This window comes from Macrobrachium rosenbergii, chromosome 5, assembly GCF_040412425.1.
Source record: "Macrobrachium rosenbergii isolate ZJJX-2024 chromosome 5, ASM4041242v1, whole genome shotgun sequence".
Classification (NCBI taxonomy): Eukaryota; Metazoa; Arthropoda; class Malacostraca; order Decapoda; family Palaemonidae; genus Macrobrachium; species Macrobrachium rosenbergii.
In genome coordinates, this window is record NC_089745.1 from 28378456 (window position 1) to 28385960 (window position 7505).

At 40.1% G+C, this 7505-nt stretch overlaps 1 long non-coding RNA gene across 2 annotated transcripts in view; it reads right to left on the minus strand.

Annotated features, from left to right (window-relative positions):
- Positions 1-7505, minus strand: part of LOC136839000 (uncharacterized) — a 454482-nt gene that overhangs the window by 428999 nt on the left and 17978 nt on the right. The window lies entirely within an intron of this gene.

A 7505-nucleotide genomic window follows, 5' to 3' on the forward strand; every position in this document is an offset into this window, starting at 1 on the left:
CTGCAGTACACTTGGCATCAAAAAGCTGTTTCAGTCGTACATAGCCTGTATGAGCCAAAGGCTCATACAGGCTATTCCTCGCGGAATGTTGCCGTGCTTCCCGAGAGGAACCTTACTCATGATTTCCCTCCTTGTGCTCTCATCTCGTGAGTGCTACCGTTCTTGCCACCGATCACAAACGAAATGCCTGATTCCAGATGCTTGCTGGAAAATGAAGAGGACGCCTGAGGCGGTTAGAGGGCAATTTCATCCGAAATTACGATATGAAATGTTTACTAATAATCAAAAGAAAAAGTAAACGTAGACCCAAAAAAGGTGACCCATTAGCTAGGAAGAATGAATTTTGATTTTCCTAACAAGAGAATAACGGAAAAAGATTCTAGGGCCAACGCGACTATATGAAACAAGTACAAAATGCGCCGAGGTTTAGTTTTCTGTACAGCCGCTACAGAATATAATCAAGATCACCGAAAACACATCTATCTTTCGGTGGTCTCGGTATAATGCTGTGTGAACCGCGGCCCATGAAACTTGAACCCCGGCCCGGTGGTGGCTTATCCTATATCGTTGCCAGCAGCACGATGATGCCTTACTTTAACCTTAAAAAAATAAAAACCACTGAGGATAGAGGGCTGGAATTTGATATGTTTGATGGCTTGAGGGTGGGTGATCAACATATCAATTTGCAGCCCTCTAGCCTCAGTAGTTATTAAGATCTGAGGGCGGACAGAAAAAAATGCAGACAGAATAAAGTGCGGACAGAATAAAGTGCGGACAGAATAAAGTGCGGACAGAAAAAGTGCGGACAGAAGAAAGTGCGGACAGAATAAAGTGCGGACAGAATAAAGTGCGGACAGAAAAAGTGCGGACAGACTAAAGTGCGGACGGACAGACAAAGCCGGCACAAAAGTTTTCTTTTACAGAAAGCTGAAAATGAATAACACGGCACATTTAGCCAAGAGAAACAGTGATAACGAAATGTGTTGAACTGTATTGCTGGTCGAGTGGTGCTCGGCGCCATCCTTTGATAAGAGGTATGCGAAATTGAACTAGCAGTGCTTCAGAGGCAGTCTCTAGGTAAGCTGAAGGAAGGTGCGGCCTTCTTACATTTTAAAGTCGCGTTTCTGGTGCCTTTTAAGAGTCAGTCAGCTGGGATTACCCGACTTCCATTAGATAATGGTACAAAGGGCTAATAGGAAAAATAAGAAATACTCTCTTTGTTCTTGTCATCTCATTTGGTAGTAAGAATCCAGAGGTCCACATCATGCCTCGTACACTCTTTTACACCTTAACTACTCTTACAAACCGTCCAAAGCCAAGCGCTGGCATAAAGCCGACTCAATCTGAAAACATGAACCTTTTTCGCGTGTTGCATTAGAGGACACTTTGCCTGTCTCTAGACAAAATTTGGATGATGGCGATAACTAGGCTTCAATAACTGACGGTATATTTGTGTTTGCGTGTTACAGAAACATCTGTAAGGGAATACAGATTATCGGCTACGTACAGAACGCCACCGACGCTGTCACATTCACCGATTTCCTTTTTAACTGAATTAATAAAAAAAGTCAAGGATACCATTTTTCCATTTCCCTCCATATCTCGGAGTCATTTACTACCTCCTCGAAATTGAATGCCTTGGTATCAATAAACGAAGGGATTTTGCAGATATGAAGCGCAGAATGTTAAATGGGGAATGAAGAATATAGATCTCTTCCAGATTTCCAAGGATCGGGGAACATTGTTTTGATGCTGGGAGGAAGAGATGCTGGAATCTTCTCGGGGAAAACGTTTTCTTGATTGATCTCTTAATAGGGCTGAAAGTGCTTGCAAACTCGGGGGGGGAGAGAGAGAGAGAGAGAGAGAGAGAGAGAGAGAGAGAGAGAGAGAGAGAGAGAGATTTTAGAGCAGTGAAAATCCATTTGATACCAATTAAAATACGTTTAACATCAGTCTGCGTTTCTATACTGCTATACATTGATAACTTCATCAAACCTGAGTTATCATCTTCATCTCTGGATAAACAGTAAATTTAAAAATAACATAAGAGAGCTTTAAAGAATCTGCGTTTATAATAGACTGAAACTTCCAAATTTTTGGTAAATATTAGACTATTCAGGATTTTCCCTTTATGTCTCCACGTAATTCTACGAAACAACTTTTGTCTCGATGGCGGGTTTTCTGAGAGCTGAGATCCTGACCTTAACCTCAAAGGACTTGCTAACGGTCGCGTCGTCGAGATTAGGCCTAAATTTCGTAATCAAATGTAATCCTGGAGGCTTGGTAAAAGCCTGCAGCAGTTAATGAAGAGCAGAGTTAATTATTCTGTGGATGTCGTCCTCTTGTCCTGCGACTTATTACGAATTAGGCCGATACCGAAGGGCCTGCCATCGTCGCTTTATTAAAAACATTAAATTAAGCTCCAGCCTCCCTCGAGCTGGGTCGCGCAAAAGGCTACTTCTCTCTCTCCTGTTCTCCCTCTTTCCTTATGTAGATATAAAATATAATAGTATAATAAATAGCACATAACCCTATTTCAGTGGAATTACCGTTTCCTATTCTCTTGCATTTGCGACAGATTTTGACCACGGAATTATCTGAGAACAACTGGATACTAGAAATGCAACACCGTATACAATACGCATTAATATAAGCTGAACGCGCTTGCATAATTCAAGAAACAAGTTAGTCAATTGCTGATAATTGTCACTTCTGCTCTCAGATGCCATCATCAAGTATAGACAATCACGTTAGCACATCAGGCGCCAGGAAATATTATATTGTAGATGTTTAAAGGGCATTTGCGTGAAAAGCAAGCCTACGAAAAAATATTTCAGATTAGCCAACAACGATCGTCTGAAAACCAAACTTTAATCAATACCTCTATATCAGAGTAAATCTAAGACTAGTGCGTCTGCTGTCACTCCGCTGTAAACAAACTATACGAAACTTAACAGATACTAAGGACAAAGCAAAGCCACTTCAGAACAACTTGACCAAACTTGCTTTCCGTTGAAGGAACACGAAAGGATCCCTGACAGGTTGAGAGTGACAATAGAGATGATCTTTTTTCTATTCAAGACTGACAGGGTACTTTTATTTAATCAGTATTTTCTCTTTTCCTTTTCTATTTGGAGTTTCTAATAACGGAAAGCAGGTGATAATCTTTGTGCTAGAAGGTAGTAGGAATGCTTAATGAAGCAGTTGCAGGCCAACAGCTATTTTTAAATTGTTCAATGTCACAAAAAAAATATTCCCATGTTCTCTGTAAACACTCTGAACAAATAAAACTTTATGACAACCGGTGTGCCTATAGGAAATAGCCGACATATTTGAAAAGTAACTCGTTACATTCAAAGCAACATTGATAATGGATAAGAGTTCTTATCCCAAATTGATTTTTCAGTTCTGCCTACGGGAGACTAGTATACCTGAGGTTCCACTGTTAGTAACGTTGGGATCTTTTCTTTCTGGGTCTTGTCTAGCGACCTGTTTCTGACCTTGAAAAATGAAGGCACACCGTGGCGATGATGGAATGCTTGTTGTAGTTCAAGTTATCCACCGACGCCACTACGATATAAGGTGGATTTTCACCTAAACATAGTTCTGGAGAGATTTAATTGGCAGTATAGTGAGAAGGGTGTTGGACAGATCTCCAGCAAAACTAAGAGCATTACGTACCCGATTTCGTACAGTGTTCTTAATCTGTAACTCACTGTGAATAGGTAACAATTCGAGTACATTAAAGGTAGTTACTTTCTGTGCCAAACTTTCCCTGACATTTGGAAAGCATGTCCTGTGACGCTGCCAGAATGCCAGGCATTGTTGATAAGAATTCTTACAGCAAAGAGGGATCAAATACTTTTACAACGAATCTTATGAAATAATGGCCACAACATAAAATCAAAACATTTGGATATTTGTGATCATTATTAATAATATTGAAATGATTAATAACATCGAAATGATCCAGAATAGATATACAAAATACAAGAATATACAACGCTAATTTTCGAAATTATGCAGATGCAGGGATTCATCATTTGTGCACGTTTACCTGTAGGGCGAGACGATTTCTATGGTTTCCCATTCTGTCCCTGCCTTCCTTCTATTTTTCCCTTTAATGGCAAAATCTCTCAGAAGAACCACCTAATTACTATCACTCAAGTACTAATTGTTTCACCATTCAATATCATAGGTCAATTATTTTCTCCCTTTGCTCAATGGAGATGGAAGATTGCCATAGTAGTGGCTGCAGCTGAGGCAGAGGAATGTTGTGCTCTCTCTGAATCAGCAAACTATTTCTATAATGGCTTGTAATAAATTATTAGCTCATAGCTTATTCTGAACCTGATTTGCATTTGTAAACTGCAGATATTTTGTATACATGTTTGCAGGTGCAATTTGTGTAAAAAGGTTAAAACTGTAAAGCAATTTATAATATGATTCATGTCAGTAAATAAAGTGTTCAAGAAATTCTGCGTTTCTGTGTACTAAACATTTCAGAGATAAAAGTATTTACAGCACTATTGTGACTTCCCCACCAAACGGTTGTCTCGAGGCCCAACTTGGGTAAAATTCTCGTCCAAATCAAGACGTAACTTTTTGTCCAAACCTGCCAACAGAGAGACGGACAAGCCGAGCAAAAAGTAATAACTACTTTGCCGGAGGTAATGGAGCTTGATAGTTGATGTCGACGGGACTGGGGATTCGGTAAACAAATGTTGTTGAGAACTTACCGATATATTTCCTTCCTTCATTATCCTGTTGCGTATCATAACTCTTCTGCTCAAGATTCGATTATTCTAATACCTGTAACAACGAAACCATATTCGGAACCTGCTTGGAAAGCGGCACACCAGTATAGTCTCGTCCTGAAATAAGTCGTTAAAACTAAAAGGGTGTTGGATTGTTTCTGTGTCGTTGCCGTAGAGTCTGCATCTTTCACGGACATTTACTTTTAAGGATAGAGCCAGTTGATTTGTTTGATTACCCAGTGTCATCCCTGACTAGAATCTTGATAGTATTGGTGAAAATGAAATATTTCTAGTTTTGAAGTTTTGAGAGCAAATGCAAAATCTAAGTTTTTTATACATTGTGGAATAAAGGAATAGATCACCTGCAATTAAATAATTCGATAGATTTTTAATATCAGACGAAGAAAATAAGGACACAAAACATGTCAAGCAAAAGATATTTTGTAGCGACTAGATATTTGCTGAAATGAAATTTAATGATGATTATAGAATCGATTTTTTAACGAACCGAAGTAGTTACTCCAATTCGAGATGTTTATATAAACAAAGATTTCACACTGCAAAATCTGTATAATAAACAGATGAAATGCTGAAAATTCACTAATCAATTCCCTTTAGGAAAAATAAGACATTATAGAGCAGGCAATATCCCTTTCAATTAACCACTTTCAATCATTTCCAGGCTGCAAGTGAATGATTCAAGGGCAAATAAAAATGGAACAAAGCCTCAGAAGGGAAGAGGAGAGAAGAACACACGAGGAGAAAAATGAAGATGAGAGCTCTTATGGCGTGTCGGGGATTTTGGCAATTCGCTCTCAAGATCTGAGAGAAAGTGATGGAATCTTCAAGGGATGGTGAGTTTTCGTGATCCATCTCTTGGTGCGGAGGAAAGTGCTTGCTAATGGAGATGTTAGAGAGAGAGAGAGAGAGAGAGAGAGACCTGAGTTGGTGGTGCCTAGGTGAAGGATGACAGGTGAGTTCGTGTCCACAATCCTTTCTGCGTCATTACCTCAAAGTGGCTCTGCAAGTTTCCCCGGAGACCTCGGTTCTCTGCTCCCCCCTCCCCCGCCCCTCCTTCTAACCAACCCCCTTCCTCTTATTCTAATTCCCTTTGACATGCCTCTTAACCTCCTGTTTCTTCACCCCTTTCCAAACGACGTCCCTTCTTCCTCCCCACCATAAAACATTTCACTTGAATCCATAAGTAGTGTTCCTTTCGTTGCATCCAGTTCACCCTTGGCTGCTGACAATTGCTTTATCAGTTACAGTGCGCAGAGTACGCTCGCATGTTCATACCCACTCTCATGCGCAAGCTTGCTGTCAAACTGTGAGGGACCTGAGACTGGTCATGCGCTATCACTGATTTTCGAGTCATTTTACTCGATTATTTCTCCGCCCCGTCTCTCCGTAATGCCAACTAGTACGACGAACTCATTAGCCGAGTAAAAGGGGGTATGGGGGAGGGGGAGGAGAAGCAGGAAGTCTGGAGGGGGAGGACCCCTCTTCCCTATTACCGTAGTTGCAAGCAATGTATCTGAGGCAGGGAACGAGACCAAGCAATAACGGTGTCTCAGAGAGGATGTTTATTCCTTAAACTGGGGCTAATTCCTTGATGGGATTTGTTGCCAAATTAGGGAGCGTTCTTGGAATCATGCCAGTCGGATCTTCATTTTAGGATTTGGGCGGAAAAAGTAGCTTCGGTTTTATTCCGTGATTTCGTTTCCCGTTAAAATTCAGAATAAGAGGAATGATATTTACCCCAACTATCCCATACAGGTTACACTGCTAGCTATTTGACCACTATTGCCATTTTATTTTAGATTTCTTATTTGCTAATCATAGTGATCGGCACTTATCTTACTTTTGTTTTATATTTTTTTCTTTGTACAATGTGTTACATGTGGTTTTATTTGTCCAATGTCCTCTTTTTTTTTTTTTTTACTTGTGGAAAAGACAATCAATTTTATTTTTTTAATCAAAATGTATTCATCCATTTTCATTAGGTTAGCTTAGCAGTTGCTTCACCGTGAACACTGTATAACTGAGTATTATATTTAGTTATCTTTCTTTTTTTTCTGTAATGAAACCTAAGACCCTAGAGTTACTTAAAGCGTCTAGACCAGTAATAAAAACAATGAGATTTATAAACCTCTAGCTTTCCCGACTACCAACGATAGAACCCACGTTCAATACTGTTTAAGTACCTGGAAGATCGGCAAACTGTGGTACCTCACAAAGAAGTTGAACAAGGGAGGGGGGATAGCAATTTCATCCCTTTAGATTTAGGTTAAACACCATGAGCCACCACTCTAAGGGGAAAAGGTATATGGCACAGAATCTTTACAATTTTATAATATTATTGTTAATAGCAAAGTTGAACAAGTTGGATCTCCTCGATACTTGGATGGGTGACCAGCAAGAAAAGGTAGATGCTATAAATGGCACACTTCATCAGACTTGGTCAGGGTCGGGTATTGTAACCTCATCCAGAAAAAGTGTGTTCATCTACCTTTGGATATAGTTTGACATTAAGGCTATTCACACTCAAGTCCATAAAATCGCTGTAGCGACCTCCAGTAAACAGCCTTGCTTGACCTATGCGGTGGTGTTGGTTTCGACGGAATTGCTAGTTTGTCATTTATGGAGCATTTCCTCCCCGAAAGGGTTCACAACCCTCCATTGAGCGAACCTCTGTGAGATGAGGGACATTAAAATTCCAACATGCCGATACTTTCCAGGGCAACTGAG